The sequence below is a fragment of the Bombus pyrosoma genome, linkage group LG12 (genome assembly GCF_014825855.1).
Source record: "Bombus pyrosoma isolate SC7728 linkage group LG12, ASM1482585v1, whole genome shotgun sequence".
In the NCBI taxonomy this organism is placed as follows: domain Eukaryota; kingdom Metazoa; phylum Arthropoda; class Insecta; order Hymenoptera; family Apidae; genus Bombus; species Bombus pyrosoma.
The window spans coordinates 929,368-949,680 of NC_057781.1; the positions used below are offsets into that span (position 1 = coordinate 929,368).

Genomic DNA, 20,313 nt, shown 5'->3' on the forward strand with positions numbered 1-20,313 from the left:
CCTTTACAGAATGGGACAACCAAGAGAAGAACGTTAGTACGTTAAACGTACCTTCTGTACAGCTTGCCCCTGAGAATTCTACGCCCTAGAGTGGCGAAGGGCCGTAGCGGAAAGATCTGTTGCTTGTTCCTCGTCATATCCATCGATCTTCGATTATTCTTCGATTACTAATCACACTTCGCATAAGTATTATCCATTGTAATTTAATTTAACTTTGTGTAATTGTTCATCGACACTATTCAGTCTTTGACGCACGTTTTTCCAGACGATCGGTAACAACAGAATAGGGCAATTATAGCAGATGGCTTTCCATCGGCTATTCGTTCAAACTTTTCAGTCCAGCAACTGGTCGGTCGTAAATCTTGCACGCAATCATTGGTAGTCTTTAGCCGACTAATCACTGCGGACACATGTGGCTCTCTTTAATCCATCGATTTATACCGTCTCATTAAATCCTGCTTAAACGACCGCCGCTATGCAGTTTCCCTATTTGCCAATACAGCCACCACATTTACTATCCCCGCGCGAGAGTTCGATTCTTCTCTCTTCCTCCGCTTCTTGTTCCTGTCGGCTCAGCTCGTGCCACCTCCGGTTTCGCGCTCTCAGTCACGTTGCCACCGTTCTTTTCCTTCAGCGAACTGGTTCGTCCGGAATGGGTATTTTTAGTTGGCAGCCACGCCGAGCCTGTTTATGGGGTCAACACCACGTGAAACACGCGCCCATGCGTTCATCGACTCATGGAATCTCGATAGGCCAAATTCTAGATGAATCCATTTTCTTGGATCCCCTTGTTACCGATCGTTCTCGTGACTCATTGACCTCGGGACTCAGAATTTCACGCTCTGGCTGTTTTGCTAGTCGTTTTGCTGGATAATATATGTTCTCCAGCAATTTCTATGCAAACACTTCACGGTGACACTCTCTGATTGATTATCAAACACTTTGCAACTGTTTCTCACTGGTTTCCCGTGCAACGTGATATGATAAAAGGAAATTTTGAACGAAAACGTTTTTACACAGAGAAGCTTCGTTTCGTACGTCTGTTTTCAATACACGGTAGTCACAGTTAAACGAGACGAGGGAACCTGGCTGAAAATTGAAATTATTCGTAACTCCTTTGTACTGTGGGAAACTCGACAGAAGGAAAGGTAATTTTGCAGCGGAGATTAAAACGTTTACTCGTGCGGGTATCGTTGTCGCGCGGCGCCACGCCGATGGCGATTTTCAATGCGCGATCTGTTACGACGATTAATTGACCGCGCGAATGGAATTTCAAGTGGATGTTGCCAGCAAGAAAATTACATGATGCAGAGGTGCGCGAGATTGAAAGCGCGCGGACAATATCGAAAGCTCTTTCAACGGCTATTTGCAGTTAACTAAAGTTCCGATAAATCTCTGGATTTTCATATACCTATATTTTCCTATTTTCTAATTATTGATTCAATTATCAATCCCTGACGAATAATATTCAACAATCATAAGATTCGTTTAAGTAATGGAACCTGATCAATGGTCCTATTCTACAGATTAGAAAGTTGATATCTGAAGGACTTAAATTGTGACGGATTCAGATATACGGTCAATGAAAATTTTAAAATAAAACTGTGTCGCTAAGCCTAACGCGTTCGAGCGTTTCGCAAGTCGTTTCCTTGCACGGCAAACGTTGAAGGAATTTTAACCACGAACAGACAGTCGAAACGTGGTTTTCGATTTTATTACGACTGCAAACAAGGTGTCGAACTGCTGACGTTTAAATAGAAGACGTTTGTTCGATTTACCGTAAATTTTTCCGTGACACCTCCGTAAAACGTAGAAAACGAAGAAAAAAAAAGGGGGGGGGGGAAACGCTTTCAACGCGTCGAACTCATAGAAATTGCGCAAACAGAATGCAAAAGCGGGAAAATCCGAATTGCAAAACGACCAAAGGCGATACTTCTGGCGTCGAAGCGGAAAACGAGTAACGTCCTCGTCGAACAAATTGGAAAAGCAAATACGAGCATTCAGTAAATTCGCCAGAATTTCATGACGCTGTTTTTCTGCTACTCGCGTGAATTAGCTGCGTGTCCAGCGATTGTACTGCAAGAATTACTCTAGACATGAATAATTAATGGATCAACATGTATTTAATTGATAGTTTTTACGACTTCGTTCCACTTGAAATTCCACGTTTCATTCACGCGATTCGGGACGTTCTATAGGTTGTTAATTTTGAAAATAAGGGCAGGCAGGAGGGGGGACGGGACAAAAATGCATGGTTTCAATCTCGTCACGAAAGATTGCGAATGTTCGACTAACGAATCAAAGACGACAGTAGTCGAATATTAATTAAATATATCTAGTCCTCAAGGTTTGTCGGCGAAATCGATGACTAAATTTAGATTGATTAAGGACAGACATTATCTTGGCGTTGATTAACAAATTTCTCCCCTCACTACTTCACTCTTATCCATCACATTTCCCAGATTACAATAAATGGCCAAGGATCACTGAAATCACTGCAACCTTAATTTCCTCTAAACACGATGAGAAAACCTAATCTCACTCTGGACCCTCTTCACACTAAAACCATTATCAATCTTCGTCCACTTTCACTTGCCTAATTTCCTCAGAAAATCACAAACAGATCAATCACTCAATTTGCATGAAAAACAAGGATCAACGAACCAGTTCTCTAAGTATATAGAAGCTGGCACTGCAGTCTTTAAACAACAAAAGAACTGTTCTCCGTTTTCACCTATTATCACGCAACGGGCTTCCTGGTGTTCCGTAATACACTCACCAGGATGATTTCGCGAATCTTGGTGCGATCGTTCGACACTCGGTCAAGGAAATATACACGGCGAGCTGTTCGGAGCCGGCTGTATCGTTCAAGGACCCTCGCGGCACGTCGGTCGTTCCTCGAATGATAGATATGCCTGGCTTTCCGCTCTTTCTCCCTTCTCTTCAACGGCAAGAGGGCCACGCGGCAAGGAGACGAGCGCGTCTTACGTGGCCCTCGTTCCTTCTGCTCGAGCGGCTTTCCTATGCGTCACCAGTACACGACCGATCTCCACCCACGTTAACCGGTTCACCGGGAACGCCTAGTGTCCCGACCTTTCCGACTACCAGCCCTGTCATGACAACGATTTCTTCGTGCCTTTGCTCCGCTCTTTGTGTACACCGCGACATCCAGTAGCAATAAAAAATATTGGCACACCATTGTATTCATTATAGCGTTTACAAACTAATTGGGTTCAACTATATTAAATTTTGGATCATTTAGCGTACTCTCATACGAGTTGCTTATTTGCCAAATCTGTCAACTGTACAAAATAAGAAGTAGGAAAAATTGATGAAATAATATGAAAGAATCAATTAATCAACTGAGTGGAATTTAAAAAATTTAAAGAGGTAAATTTAGCCACTTCGGCTTGTGAATGGCTCGTATTAGTACACAAATTTGACTATATGAATCTTATTAGAAAAAAAAGAACGCTTCGTTGGAAATAATAATTGATACTATAAAAGAGTAATAGTTTCTGTTTTTCTGTTTGTAATTCGGTTGTTGGGAAAATTAATAGCCAACAGTGATGCAGATTAAATGCGAAATAGGGGTTAGGAAATAAGCCTTTTCCTAGTTCTAATTTATAATTTATGGAATTAATCAGAAGATTGGAAAGGGCGAATGCAAGAAAAAGGTGAAAAATTATATACGCGAATAGAAAATGAATCGCGGAAAGGAGAAGGAAAAAGTGTGAAACTAATGAAGTTAGGGTCACTGTACATATAACTTAAGAAGTAACCTTGAATTATCCGGGATCGTTCAAGGCTGTCGATGGTAAAAGTCATTTCGTACATTCTTCGACATCTGACTGATATTTATTACAATCGATATCCTTGATCTTAACTGCAATTATCGAAGCATAAAGATATAACAAGGATAAATCAATGAAAGGAAAATAGAGACATAAATCCGTTCTTTGATGTTTCCGGAATTTATTAATAACAATTCTATGAAGAAAATAGGGGTCGGGGAATATTCTTACCGCAAATATAGTAGAAAATATCACTCGATTATTCTCGTCCTCACGTTGAATATCCCTCGTTTATTTTTATTGTGAACCTCTCTTCAAGCATCGAAAATGTCGTAAACTTGAAAAATTCTTGTGAAACTATCTAAAGAGAAGTTAACCAGTTGCTCGGCGACAAGATTAATATTAATTTCTTGTGTAAACAGCGCAGATAAGTGAGAGAATCTTCACTTTCGAATCAAGCGGGAAAGCGTTTACGTGTGTTTAGGAAGCGATTATGCTTGCAATGGACTATCGGCGAGAAGGCGAAAAGAGAGGATGGCGAGAACTTACGGCTCTTCATACAATTTTCCCGCATAAACGACCGCGATGAAGGTTAGCCACGAGGCATACGTCTAACTGGTTAAACGTAGGCAGAGATCAATGCAAGGCGCGGCAACTCGTTTACAAATTTATGAGATTAGTTTCATGTTGATTAGATTGCGCAGCTTCCACCGTGTTTTAAAGTAAATCGAAGTAAGTGCTTTCGTTACGGATAATGTAACATCATAAACCTTAATTTCCATGTCTGCCGTTCATTGATGAAGTTCTCTCGCAAGATTATTAAACGCTACTTGCGTCTGCTGCTAAACAATTGTTTGTAGCAATTGAGTTTTATCGCGATTTAAGAATGTTTTTACTGATGTCGATGAAAAGCTGTGAATTTATAATTTAATTATTAGGTGGTCCGAGAAAGACACATTTCGGACAACCTAATACTTTCTTCAAATTGATGAAATACCATTGTTCGGGATTTATGACTCAGACAGCATATCTGCTTATTTTGGCAAAGTTCGAAGTTCCTACCTCTCAAGTTGTAAACCTCACGATACGAACCTCATCAAGAGGCTAACTAACACCCTAAGTACTCGATAAGTCCGCTCTAAAGTAAACATCGGGTATGATTCAGTAACCCCAGAGAAGATTGGAAGGAATTCGTTGACACTCCATAAAAAACTTGTGATAAGAAAAACCCCAGGACGGAGAGCTAGTATATAAGGATTAGGCGAGGCTTCTTCAGGGAATCTTCAAACAGTCTTCATCATACTGTCATACTCTTCGTGTTATAATAAACAGTGCAAATAAATCAACTAAACATAACATTACTCTGTAACTTTAACCTATCTTCACCTTGAGCGTTAATAGAGTTCATGATTCGCGATATCAACCCATCAGTTGCAACCTTACTGATCGCCACTTAATTGACAATTTGCAACAATCATAACGTCAACATTTTATTTGCGAATATTTAAAAAATAGAGGAATTGTAACGCACGAATAACGTCCTTAGAGTTTAAATACTTCCAATTAATGAAATATAAAAGAGATAAACTCTTACTTCAGAAGAATTGAGAAAAGCTTTAACCTTTCTTTAATATCCACCCCTGCGGTATTCAATAAAGATCGTTATCATAAAATAAATACAATTTAAATTCCTCAATAATATAAGATCTGTTTCTAAATAATACAGAATATATCTAGAAATAATCGACGTCCATTTGCGTCTGCAAATGCAACGAAGACAGTCGGAAAGTCTAATTCAAATCCTCTCGAGCGAACTTCTACCCATGAACCAGTTCACGCTGCGGTTCAGTTACAAACCGTTGCTTCTCGCGAATGATGAGACGCGAAAGTTTCGCCGTGTTGCGAATCGGCACCGGCTGTCGATGAGAGTGAAAGTGTACAGAAGCGTAACAGAGCTTGGAGGTAAAAAGACGCGAAGAAGCTCTGTCACGCTTGAGGGCACGTCGATAATTCACACTGTACAGGTTCTAGTTATAGCTATAGTCCGTGAGAATAATTGATAACGCGGTAGACAGTTTTCACGGCCTGTGCAAGGATGAACCACGATGAGGGAAACGCGAGACTCGTCGAGTGATTTCGAATTTCACGGAGCGTAATAGCGATGTGCTCGTGGCTGGCCGTCGTGAATCGCGTACTAACGAGACCATTAGACGTATGTATGTACAAAACCAAGCAAAAGTTAGCCAGCGTAATTTCAAGGAGAAACCTCGAAAGAGTAGAAATCCATCATGATCTCGTTCTCGTTGCACCGTGCGACACACGCACGCTGAGAATATTTCGTGGTTTGGAATGTATGGAATTTGCCTCGTTACTTCTGCATTAGGATGAGTGGTAAAATTTTTCAAGCACGTTGCGAGTGATTTTCCATCAATTTCGTTCAGGTTTGTATGTTTGAGAATGACTAAGCTGAATCTTTATTTCCTTCGTAGAACTCTTCAAAATAATGTTGTATAAATCTTTATTTGAATTAACTTTGATTCCATTTTTATACGATTCTTTATTACTTATTTGTCATTATATGTGTTGCTAGAAATCACAAAACAAAATCATTTTGCAAAAATTCCATGAGGAAAAATAGACATATTTAGGTTAATAGGGAAATAAATAATCTTGTTTTTTAATAAATGCCATAAAAAAATTATTTCTCGCACAACTCGTTTTACAACAACTCGTAAACGTCGTTGTTACAAATGTTTCAAAACAGAGTAACAACTATATGTTTTGTAGCATTTCCAGACTGGCACCGAATGAAACGCGGGTGGCTGAAAAACCGCTCGTAAAAAACCGTTGAAAAATTATCGTCAGAGCGCGAAGAGCTCGCAAAATACCGTGTTAAACAACGACGAAAACAATTCTCGCGAAATAACGGATTAAAGGCGATTCACACGGGGTGCGTGGCAACTCCACGGCCGAAAGAGAATTTCTCGCGAGAGCGGAACAAGAATAAATGAGAAAAGGGGGCCGGTGAAATTTTCACCGGCGATCGCGATTCTCGAAATCTTTCGTGTTGCTCGGACGCGACTTCCACTCGTAAGCAACGCGTAATCTTTCCCGGTGATCGCTTCGAGGTTTGTTGCTGGCGCGAAAAACGCAGAAAGGCGGAAAATTAAAAAAGCAGGAATCGAGAAGGGGATCGTAATGCTTTGCTACCATCGCGCAATAAGACGAATGCAGGTACATTTGTCTTTCGGAATTTTTACGATTACCAGGAATGCGGAACGGGTCTTTGCGATTCGGAAAATTCGCCGATTTGCGATTGCAGTGTCGATTTGATACCGATTGATACGTTTCTGTTAACTGTCAATTTTAAGAATCAATGTTTGAGATATAGGTGGCTAGTATATAATCTTCTGCTAGATCTAGATTCGGCAAGATGATAATTTGAAGAATGACTTGTCTTCTGATCCTCAATTAAAAAGTTCTAATGGAAACGAATTCGAATACTTGAATGATTAATACTTGATCGAGTTGAATGCTTGATTAATCTAAATAAAGCATAAAGGACAAAGGGTTAAATTAATAAGGAATGTGGTATTTTAAGTAGATGGTATACCTTTCTAATTTTTTCCCCTAGCATTTTCTTCGCCTTCGAGAAAAGAGGCGGCAGAGAAACCGATCGGCACATATGCGTTTCCGAATAGAGCTAAACCGTCACGTATCCAACTATTTTCTAACCGACTTGCTCGACTCATGATTACGCGAAAACATTTCGTCGGAAACGTTTGTCGGCTCAATGTAAATTGAGTTTCAACTTTCTTCCCACTAGCAACTGCGATAAACAAAATGCCCCCGACTCTTCTATGAGAAATACTCTCGAACTCGCGAATAGACAAAACGAACGATTGGAAGAAGTGTCATTTCAGCAATTCTCCAGAACCGCGGCGGGATGAAGATAGTATTACCGCATGCCTTGCATCAAAACGAAACACATCGATGCCATTCTTGCAATTTTTCCTCACGTATTATCTTCACAGTCGATTAACCACGCGTTGCCGTAACGCGTCCGTTAGCGTTAGGATCGTGATTAAGATCCGCCTGGTTGGGTGAAAGCTAGGGAAGTCACGCGACCACGCTGAACACGAATTCGCGTAGTATCTCGTGTCGACGAATTTTTTCAGCAGAAAAACAGAGGTACCGATGGCGCGACGTTGGCGATGGTCGTAATACCGGTCGATTCTGTTACCGCGGCGAGACTGCGTGTGCAAGTAGTCGACAAACAGCCTTCGTCTCGTTCCATCGTACTTTCTACCTTCGAGGCGATCGAAGGCTCGCGTTGCCGGGACTCTCGCCTCGTCATCAGGCAAGGTAACGCGCGTCGAACGTCAGCCAAACGATCCTCTTCGTCGACGCGGTTATAGCCTCAGTGCACATATATATATATATTTAGAGTCGAATGTAAAATATCGATTGTATGCTCGACGTGGATGGGTATAGTCCTGAGAAAGTCGCGGCATTCTACTTTATTTGAGAAGCACTTCGAATATGGTTTTAGAATGAGTTTGACTGTGTTCAATTAACTCTGTTGCATTCTTTTGTTCGTATGTTGGAATATATATTTTATTTTTCTAATTTTAACGTTTGGAGAAAATTATTTTGGTAAGGATTACTTGGATTTTATGTGGTATATGGTGTACATATATAATTTTTGGAGAATCACGTTCTGGTAAGCATTATTTGGCTTTTATGTAGTCTATATACATTCATGTAATTTTTGTAGAATCAATTCTTGGTAAGAATTGGAGAGACATCAATTTTTGGAGACACATCTTTTGGAGCAGTTTGTATAAATTAAATGTTGAAGACGATGAAAGTCAGTAAGTAAAGATGAGGCTGAAATTGATTAAACCGTGCATGAAGGAGTTTTATAAACAACGAACACAGTGATTTCATTATTCCGTTGCTCATAAGAAACAAATGATAAACTGCATCTTTATGTGGGTGTCGATTATATAAACGCAGTCCGTAACACATGAAAAAAGCCAGGTGTTGAGTCAATTATAACCTTTCTGAAATAATAAAAATACTTATTAAGATCCCAGTTTGTAACGAATGTAATGAGCCAGATATTGAATCAATTATATATGAAATAGAATTCTTATTAAAATAATATCATAGAGTCTGTAATTATTGCTATTCATCTACGAAGACCTTGGCTTCAACTAATTACTTATTTGACCATTTTACGCCGTAAAACAGTACCATTTGTAGGCAAGACGAACTTGTATTCATTATAGATAAAATCAAGTTTGTCGGGGGATTCACGATGTCAGATACGATCGCGCGAACACGTCAAATTAATTTCTCGGTGTTCAACGAAGAAAATCGAGACAACAAAAGCAAGACGGGAGCCGCCGTGGTGCTAGTATCGTGCAACATCGCGGCTATGCATTCGAACGGAACGTAACGGGCATGACGGGAAATACCGTACGCGTACGTGTACCGAGAAAGTGCAGTTGCAACTGCAGCTGACGCCTGCAGTGGGCACCGAACAATTCCCACTGTTCTAACGCGGTGGATCCATTACAAGAAAATACAAGATATCTTGAACGTTCTGCCAACTATTTCTCTTTGGTGAATTTTACGATTATTCGCATGTATTTAAAATCTGATCAAAAATAAATGCAGATCATTGGAGAGATGTATGATAAATACACTTTTGTTGATATTTTGATTTTTTTGTCGCTTTATGGTTAAATCACAACATTTTAATGTAACGCAATTGAAAATAACCTGTTCGAGCCAATGATGTAAGTCTTTTAAAAATAGTAAATGATGAAGTTTTGTGGAAACCAAAAGTGTAGTTATTAAGACAAGTAATATTTTTAACTTATCAAAGTATATTTATGATGATGAAAAAAAAACACATGAATAGTTGTAAAAGCAAATATGAAGAGAATTTTGGTAATGTGGAATTTATTGAAAACGTATTGTAATTGCTTAAAATTGATAAAGAATAAGGTATATAACTTATAGCATCTTTCCCCTGCGATTTTCAAATAGTTTAGAAACAGTCTATCTACAAATAGAATTAAACAAATCTATCTATCAAACAAACGAACACACTTCTATATATGCTCGTACTAACTCCATACCAGTAAAAAAAAATTTTAACGAAGAAAAAAATAAAAAATTTCGCGTGGTTTTACACAATTCACGTGGAAGCTCGTCATCGCTGGTGAAAAAAGACAAAAACAAAATGCACAAAATGGAGACAGCACTTTTTATATTCATTCGCCGTTTGTTACGAGATAAAGCACCGACCACGCGTTCGTTTGTGTCTTCGAACGGCCGTGAATAAGTTAATTAGTGTCCGCAAAAAAAAAAAACACGGCCCGGTAAACCGAGCGACGGTCACACGGATTTTTCCATTGCTTCCTTCCTTCCTTTCCCGATATTTCTCTCTTTTCGTCCCGATACATATCCCGGCGATAAAAAGTTAATCTCGCTCCGAGGAAATTGCGATCGAACTCTATAAAGTGACTTACGGCCTCTCGTTTCCATTCCTTTGCCTCTTGTTTCTTAGTCACCCTCTCACTCTCATCATTCTCTGTATAAAAAATTAAAGACTAAGAAAAGAATAAAAAGAAAACAAGAGGCTACAAGAAACAGAAAGACGGGCAGGAAGAAAGTAGAGTGGTAATTCTGTGTCTGCTACAACTGTGATTTGCAAAAAGCGCGTTAATAAACTGCGAAGCGAGCAATCAACCTGTAGATTTATTCCTTCTTTCCCGCGGAGGCGTAATCAGTTCTGAGTTATTGTTTAAACAAGACTGGTATTAAACGTGGTAATAAACTTAAGGAAGACGGCTCTAATAACTCTGCATTATAAACTCGTTTCCTTGCGCGACCATAAGATTTGCTCGCCAGCCATTACGATTCTAAGCTGATAATATTTCGATGCAAAAACTAGACGTTCGTATCGGTTCCCAAGATCTTTCGACCGTTAGAACGGTGGACGAATGATCTAGCAAGTTGTTCGGACTATCGTGTTTAGCAGGCATTTTTCTTCCGTGTTGATCTCTGATGCAATTAGATAAAGAAAATTCGCCCTTGGCGTTTATGAAGGGACATGTGAAGAAAAATGTTAGTCGTTAGAGGAGTTCATAGATTTAATTGATGTAAGATTACACAAGGAATTTTATAGTGACGGGACTTGCGTAGCAAAAATCATAAGATTTGAATATGAAACTGTACCTTTTACCAATTATCGTTCCCTCTACCGCTTAAATGGTATTCCTTCGCTAGCTAGGTGTAACAAATGTTTATTTGAAATACATTAGCAAACGAATCCTATCTATTGAGGAATCAAGATATCGTATCTCGATTGCAGCAATATTTTATTGATAACCACAGACACTTCGATTGACCTTCTACAATTTTTGCACCATAAGAGACCAAGAAAATTGCATAATACCAAAAAGACGTAAGTTCAAACGTTGCATAAAACCCACATAAACGCCTCTCGTTAATAATAAATTCTTGGAAACCGTTGCACTCAACTATTCAAACAATTATTCTACCTTCGTTTAATGGTTTCACAGATCGATTCTTCGAGGTGTAGTACCATTCACGACATAGGGTTTTCATCGCGCGACACACTCGCGATCGAGCACTTTATTCTTCGACGCGTACGCGATTATTTTGCGTAGTTTCACAAGCCACGCTACAAAGTTTCGGTCGATTGTTGAACGACGATCCAGCGGGCACTAACGTACGCGAACGTTGGCAAGATGTACGCATAGGAGAGGGGTTCGCTGGAGGTTTCACCCCTCGTGCACAGTCGAGGGGGGGAGAATATTCGTTTCAACGTTCTGAACCCTCCAGTTAGACTGACTCGTTCCACCCTCGGTATGGCAGCCCTATGACAGCAGCGATCTTTCCACCGATCCGTTGTCCAGCCGTAAAACCTGCTATTTGTGCGGGCTTCGTTTCGTTCTAGGGCGTCGTCGTCTGTTGAGGATCGCGCCGCTATTCAATACGCGATGCAGTTTGATATTTATTTGGAAATAATTCAGCAAGATCGAGAATAAATTATTTAAATAATGAATTTGAAGAAGTTTGTTCGATAAATCGTTGATTTCCATTCGACTGTGTTCGAGTATGTCAGACTAGCTTAAGGTACTTCTTGTCACATTTTTATTTTTGACAAGATCTATTAATTTCATTACAATGATAGAATACAAAAGAGGTTTTGTTTAACCCTTAGAGTGCTGAATACTCGGAGCCTACGCTGCCAGCGCTGACGATCGCTATGGACTGAATACTTTTTCGCTATACTGAACTCTGTTGATTGACTATTCAAAGCGCAAATCGTAATAAGTTATAGTAATTCTTTTGCACGAGATTAAATGATTCAGGAGCGTTATTTTTTAGTATTAATTATTTATTATAAACATTGAAATTTACAATAAACTAGAATTTGGGTAGTAAACTAGAAAACAATAAACTAGAAAACTAAATTTAGTAAATATAACACAACTTAATAATTCAGTTGTGCGTGAAAAATTTCAAAACAATTATCGATACATAATCCGACATCGCATTTTCTGCATTCGTATCGCGTGTCGTTCCTTCTCTTATTTCTCACACAAACAACACATTTTCTTCTTGATAATTGTGTTGTGCCGGCACGATTATTCTATCAAATGTCCAAATTGGACAAATTGTGAATGCAAAGTATTAAATAAAAAAAAAAAAAGAAAAGACAGTTTCTTCGAACGCGACATTAATATTGAAACGCATTTATATTTATCTCACACAAACGTAATAGTATTATTTCTGCTTAGGTGCTCGGAAAAATTGACAAACGCATATATGCGTCCTTAGTCCAGACCGATGGTTTTCGCCAGACGCATATATGCGTCCTTAGTCCACACCGATGACTTTCGCCAGACGCATATATGCATCCATAGCACTCTAAGGGTTAAATATGTTTAATTTCCCAATATACTGTTGTAAAAAGTGTTTGGAAGGGTACAACAGTAAAGTCGCGCTTTTTCGACGGAACCGGCAAGCATCGATCTTAGGGATTGCGGCGATGCGATAGCGAGACAACCAGTAATACGGCCGCCATTCGAATGCTAAGTACACAGGCAGAGGAGCGGTGTGCCGTTAACCTCAGCGTCACGTATAAAACGCCACGAAGTCATAACGGTTACGGGAACCTTTTCCACCTTGTAGAAGGGGAATGAATTCCGCTTCGAAGAGCTACCAAGGGTTTTCGCCGCAACCGCCCTTTTTATCTCGGGGAAACAGGAACCGCCTATCTTGTTCTGCCAGCTACTTTCGTCATTGGTTCGGAAAATCGATCTGACAGGGCGCGAGTCTAGCATTTTTAATAATCAAATCTGCTGTGATACGACGATCTGTCTCTCTTGGATTGACAGTTGAACCGATAGTTAGTTGACGAAAAATGTCGAATATCGAAAATTTCATACAAAGAGGAAGAGATTGTATTACTGTGTTACATCATTCTGTTATATTTAAATTATATTATAACCAATTACAAGAGATAGAAACTAAATCGACGATTGAAATAATTGATAATATCTTTTTATCGTTCAATGTGCTTTCCATAGATTCTGATTGTTGAATTCCAATGCTTTGCGCGCCGTGAAATGTTAACGCGGATATACAGATATAGATCAATAATTAAAAATCGATATTAATCATCTACATCGGACGGATTTCAACTGTAGATATTGCAAATTATAATTACGCTAGCTGATATGTACCGCGTATCATTAGCATTAATATACGATTGATATTGTTACGGCAACGTTTCGAACACGAACCATCGACTCACGCGAATCATGTCGACATGCAATAAATTTCATTGTACACATTATACACATCCGAAAATCAAATAAGAGATAGTAAATAGATTAACTATTACAATTTCAATTGCAAATCTTATATTTCAAATTTCTCCAATCTCAACATTTTAATCTCAAGATTAAATCTCGGAATTTCAACAATTTCAAGTTTTTAATTTTAAACTGAAGCACGTATCGGAAGTTTGATTACGAATTAAAAGCAAATCGTGTCCCGTTAGTATTTCACGCTGGAATACTTATCTTAATGGCAAAACCGATGTAATCGAGACGATATGCGATATAAGCCATTTTATAACATTATGATAAATTGTAGCTTGGCTCTTAATGCGCCGAAAAGAAACAAACATTTACCGAAGATCTGGCCACGAATTAGAAACGAGTCGCGTCCCGTTACTTTCTCACGTTAGAACATTTGTCGTGATGGCGAAATCGATGCAATCGAAACGATGTAAGCCTTGCATGTACCTTTATACGCGTGGCCATCGCCTTTGCGCGGTCCATGTTGCGCTCCTGTGGCATGCCAGACATTGTTAGCCGCAGACAAAGCCGTACAACTGGTTCCCTGAAATACCAGGCAGAGAGGATGCGTTCCAAGACTCGTTCGAGCCGCGTAGCGCCACGGTGGCGCGTCGAAAAACGATCAAGACGACCGCCAAGGTCCGTCCCGCGACCTCCACCGCGTAATTTTCAACCCGTTTAATTGGACAGGAATTCGACGCCCGTTTTTCTATCCTGGCCTCCATTCCACCGCTGTTATACACGCGTTACCAATATCGGATTTCGTTGACGTTCCTCGCAGGCTTACAGAGTTCGAGTGTCTCTGTCTGAGCCTCCTAGAGCACTAGAATATTTCCGATTGTGAGCTCTATTTGCTCTGATACTCGTTACTAATTTAGATCTTCTGGATTCTTAAGTAGAATGTCTTTAAGCACGAACTATATTCGTAATTACAGTTGGTATTAATTTAAATGAACGACTTTTCTAAATTTGTAAATAGAATATTACGGATTATGAATTCTGTTTTTGATTATAATTGGTACTAATTTAGATCAAGGGTTTTCTATATTCTTTTAATTTCATCTAGTTTGGTATAGGTACCATTTCTGGAGAAACGACGATTTTTAAAGGTATCATAGATTTCTTTATGACACTTTTGGTATATTAAAATAAGATGGCCATTGTTAGATTTTGATGTGCTTTGACGTTTAATAATGGGCGAAACGTATTCTTAGTCTGTTTCTGACATTCGATAGTAGGACAAAGAGAGTTTACGTTGATATGATCTCCTTGCTAATCCCTATTGATATTAAACATCGAAGATGGATTCGCCAGAAACAATGTTACAGAAGCAACTGGATCTGATTGCTTTTAAGACAATCATTTGGCGTATTCACTTTGTACCTTCACGTACATAAGTAGCTATTAAACTGCATCGTTGATGATGTATTAAACGACCGGATATGGATGACAGGTGCTTAAAAAGCAATCTTAAGAACGATCACATGTTCATACTGGAGTAGTGGTTGTGAGTAGAAAACGATTTCGAAAATCATTCACCGAAGAGCACGATACCACGTGGAGAGTTGGGTGCACGTGGCAAGATTGTGTATGACATGTGTGTGAAGTCTTTAAAAGTGCGTTATGATTGAGAAGAAGCAGAATTAAATGTGTCGATGAAAAATCGTTTCTTTGATAGACTATGTTTAATTCATCTAATGCACTAATCCTATACCTATAAATAGTAATATTATTCTTATCATGAATCTTAATGACGTCCTCTATCTTAATGAATAAACTTTCAGAAAAACTATTCTATACATATCATATTTATTCGGTAAATAAGTAACAAAAAGCAAACATTTGACAATAGAACAAGAATTGAAATTGAAATGTTTTACATGAAAATTGAACTTTTCCGAAAACCTTTTCCATATCGCGTTCAATCGATCAATATTCAACCAAAACTCCGTCAGAGGTTCTATTTAAAAAATTCTCCACGTTACTCAGAACGTTTCCCTTTATCGTCGTTGTCGACCATTGTCGCCACAAAACCGTTCTCCATTCTGGCTGTGAATTTTCCAACGGCGAAACTTCCTTAAACGCTTTTAAATGCGACGTTGAAGACTCGAGCGCTCGCACCCACCTCATTTACAATTCAAATTGCTGATACATTGAAATTTTGAAATCTAGTTGGCCAAACTTCTACATGTATCGCCGTAGGCGTTTCGAAACTCCGCGCATAGTCTAGCCACAGACAAATTCCACCCTCCGCTGTTATTTTTGCCACTAGTTTTGGTCGGTAATTAACGTTCAACGGAAACACCGGCCTACCGGAAGAGATGGGCGCGTTACAACGATCCTTGCTGTATTATTTCGCGCCAAAGTCTGGTCGACAACTACATTTTCTCTATAGGGGTGGAGAATGTACAGTTTTAACTATATGATTATATAATTTAGTATGATACCATAGTATATGATTTAGGTCGAGAACTATAAAATGTAATTGAACTTTACAGTCGTTGTAACGGTTATCATGGAATTTTACGGTTGGAAAATGTCAGTGATTCTTTCCTTTATTTCTTTCTTTCTTTCTTCCCTTTTATCTTTTTTTTTTTTTTTTTTTTTTGAGAATGATAGACTTCAAACGGTTATACATCTTTCTGATATATTTTAGCATTAGGAATACCAGACTTCCCTTTGTTCATATTGCTTTTAAGAGCACATCTTTTTTACATCTTAAAAGTAATTGTTATCTGCTATAATAATATACTTTTACGGTGCAAAAAATATATTTATCGTTGCTCGATGTTAAAAACTTGTAGACAATGGTACGTTTTAGAGAAAACACCAACTTCTGCTGATCCTTTAACCGTTTGAGTCCCAAGCAGCGCGATCGCGCTGTTTTGTGTCGAAAAATCCCAGTACATTTGAACGCTACGAGCGATTGACGGTATTTTGCATTTCATTGTTATCTTTTCAATAATTTTTATTGAACAAAACTTGAAATATTTATAAACTAATAGTATGCGTATATAATAAAATAGATGTATTTCATAAAAATAACAAATATGACGAGCGCTATTGCGCCGTATGTTTCTCCACGCAATCAATTACGACAAGCGCTATCGCGCTATTCGGGATTTTTCGACACTGTTTTTTCAAACACCCCTGGGACTCAAACGGTTAATTGGTTGCAATTAAAATTACTCAACTGATCTTTCCAATATTAAAACGCTCACAGAAACATGATTGTATATAATTATTAACCCTCATTATACATATTAATTATAACCAACTATATGCACAATATTTATATGCACGTCGCAGGTCAAGCGTTAAATCTCAGGTTTTTTGAAATGTGTTACGATCGCTATAAACGAGTGGTGCACGAAGCACTCAATTATTCGAGCAACCGGTCGCAAATAATCATCGGAAAGCGGACTAATTCGCGTGTGCAAAAACGTTCAAGCGTGTTTGCGTGTCGGTCTATCTTGACAAGCGTTTCTCATACCCCTTTCGCGTCTTCGTTCCCATTTCCATCCTCTACAATCGTTCTATTAGCAACGTAGTACCCGATTGCTCGTAAACTACGCGTAACGAAATAAATGAGTCGATTCTGGAGGATGATAAGTGCTAAGAGACTGCAGTGTGACACGATACAACGTTGCGTCGATATGGTTGCAATCGCTCGGTTAAATTCCGTTTAAACGTTCCTAATTCCATCATGATTGCATTTCGAAAAATCATTTAAATAGATACACGTTATTCCTCATTTAAATATTAAGATGGGACAAAAACGAGGCAGAACCGTCGAAGAATTCAATTCACTTTTATATAGTAGCGATGCAAGTTTTTAACCTCGTTTTGCCGTAACTTCGGGAATCTAGCAACGGTGTGAAAAATGTATTAATATTCATGACTCGAACGAAACACGCGTAACCGTGAATATTAATCACCGAAGCTGCATACGATTTTGCATTTATCACTTTCATTCCCATGTGCAATATTTTCTCATTTCGATATCCTGAAATATCGGCAGGATTTGTCTTTTTAGTTTACTTTGGCTACAACGAGATCTATCGAAGATTGTAGAAGGCGGCTGTATGCTGTTCAGGATGGTGAAACTTGGGTGGAAAAAAGGAAAAGAACGTGCTCAACTTTGTCGCGTTAATCCTTTTTTGCCGTTGTCGTGCATAAATTTCAATCCAGAGGCGCAGGAATTACGGGGATGGAAGGATCGAAGGCATCCCCCTCGTTGGGAAGTCATGAAGTTCCGTCACTACGAAAATTCGTCTACGCGCGTGAACCCGCTCCGTCCACCCGGCCAGAGGAATTTAATTATTAGTTTCGCAGCTTAGTTCCACCACCGTTCTCGTCGTCCCCTTGATTCATGTTTATGTATGCATGTCTAATGCAATTTTCCATATATGTATATCGCCAGAGACGCAACGACGATATGGTCTATTTCCACCTCTATCGTTTCCTTCTGCTATTCCAGCTCCGTTTTGATATGTCTGTTGATAATTAAATTCTTCAATTAAGGCTTTAAGTTAATTATTTTTCAAAAGAATCTGTATGATAGGTAATTTGCACATAAGAAAATTATATATTGGACTAGAATTTCAAATCTGAATCTTCGAGATGTATGATGAAATGGAAAATGCACTCGCAAAAGCAAACAGCTTATAGAATTAGCTGTGCAATTTTAATATAAGTAATTAAATCAGCAGTTACTCACACTCACATTTACGAGAATTAAGACAACAATAACCTACATAACTGCGTCTGGTCTTTAGTCCTCCATAAAATTAACAGTTTCGCATATCTATTTTTCTATCTCACTGTTGTCATCGTCTCGTGCTTAACTTTCGAAACAAAAACCTGTTGGAAACCAATCTAACGCAAGTCAAGTATACCCTAAAGGTGTTCGTTATGCAATTAGGGAACGATAATACGACTGTCATTGACCATTCGCGAAGTGTGCCACATAACAAGGTCACAGGCAGTCGTTTGATTCGCAAAGGGGTTGTTCCACCTTCTGTAACGATCGTCTTTATTTCTAATCAGTTACGTGATGCGACGAGCAAACTATAGCATGTCCCTCTCTCTCCTTCTGTCACAGGTGTTCTCCTTCTCTGGTAGACCAGGAATAAACCAATTGCCGCAAATTAATTGGTAATTTCGTAGCTTGTCATTCTAATTACTTGTCAACCGTTTACATACTATAATAATAGAGACATTCGATAATTGTCCGATCATTTCCAGCTGTCGGATCATTATGCCGTCCGGAATCATTTTGCGATACTTAAAATACATCATCGGTTATTCCTAGGCAATGATATTAATTAATTGCTGTTGATTATTAATTTGATGCACGTTAGCCGAATGCTCTGACTCGTACTCATCGTTCCCCAAATATATTTTGAATTAACGGCCGTTCGTGTTTCTAATTAGCTCTAGCTTTGATAATTTCCACGGAAAATTCTAATCGATTAGTCGAATAGCGTGGCGAGATATTACTCTTCAGTGATCCTACGTACTTTATACGTAATATTAAAATTAGAAATTTAGAATAAGTATTAAAATTAGAAATTTCGAATATTTTATTTTTGCAATGACTAAAGACATGCACCTGCTTTAAGCAAAACTGATATTGTCTCTTACTGAGATTTTGACGATTATTTATGCTTCTGTTCAAAAGTATTACGATATCTACTGTTTCTAATAAAATTTTGGTGTTTGATGTAGATTATGTACCTTAAATTGCACCTATCATTCAATAAAACTCTAAATACTCTATTAGTAGCGTATGCGTATTTCTTGATGTCTTCAATACGTTCTTGATTGTTTCCAATTATGCAGCTGGTATAATTGGCCTAAAATTTTTGTGTGCGCGATATATCTATTCTATAGTATATTACAAGTCAGAATTCCGATTTCTAACATGCCTTTCGAAAATTATTCTCACAGTTGCCAGTCTTTTTAATAAATTCTAATTGAAATATTTTCATTGGCGAAGTATAATAATTTCACTGTGAACGTTTACTTGACCAATTCTACGTTCCACGTTTCTTATTCACATTTTGCATACCTCAATTTCACACAGCTATTACAAAAGATCTTGCCTCGATTTAATCGACCATTTCTCACGGTCTGAACGCGGTTGGGAGAGCTTTTAAAAATGCTTCCATCATGAATGTCGCTTTTCTTTGTGTATCAATCTGATCCGAGAGACTGTCAGGGTGTCCCGTCCCCTCAATGGAAAACCGACGAATTTATCTCGTGCCTGTTCCCTGTCAATTAATAAAGTCCCGTGCTGATTCGACGTCCGGCAATTCGACCTTTCCTCCCCTTCCGCTTCGCGTGACAGAAAATTATATTAAACTGCTATTCTTCTTTCCGGTGTCGTTTTCGATCAAACCTCGATTGAAAAATCGAAATACGATTTAATTGTTAATGTCGGTGATTGTAGATTTGGGTCAATTTGAACCAGAACCGAAATCGTTTACAAGTTTGGAGATGACGAATTCCGATAATTTTCTTATATTCTTAGCAACTATTATCGTTATTCATTTTTTATTGTGAGTGAAGAGCTTAGAGAAGAAGTGATAAAACGTTTAAAT

General features: G+C 38.6%; 2 protein-coding genes across 24 annotated transcripts in view; one reads left to right on the forward strand and one right to left on the reverse strand.

The window, feature by feature from the left end:
• LOC122573521 (disks large 1 tumor suppressor protein) overlaps positions 1–20,313 on the reverse strand; it is a 533,282-nt gene that overhangs the window by 22,979 nt on the left and 489,990 nt on the right. The gene's annotated exons all lie outside the window — the stretch shown is intronic.
• Positions 9,239–20,313, forward strand: part of LOC122573527 — a 40,191-nt gene continuing 29,116 nt past the window's right edge. Inside the window, exon 1 of the mRNA XM_043740007.1 lies at positions 9,239–9,425. The gene's annotated coding sequence lies outside the window, so the exon portion shown is untranslated. The remainder of the gene's footprint in view (positions 9,426–20,313) is intronic.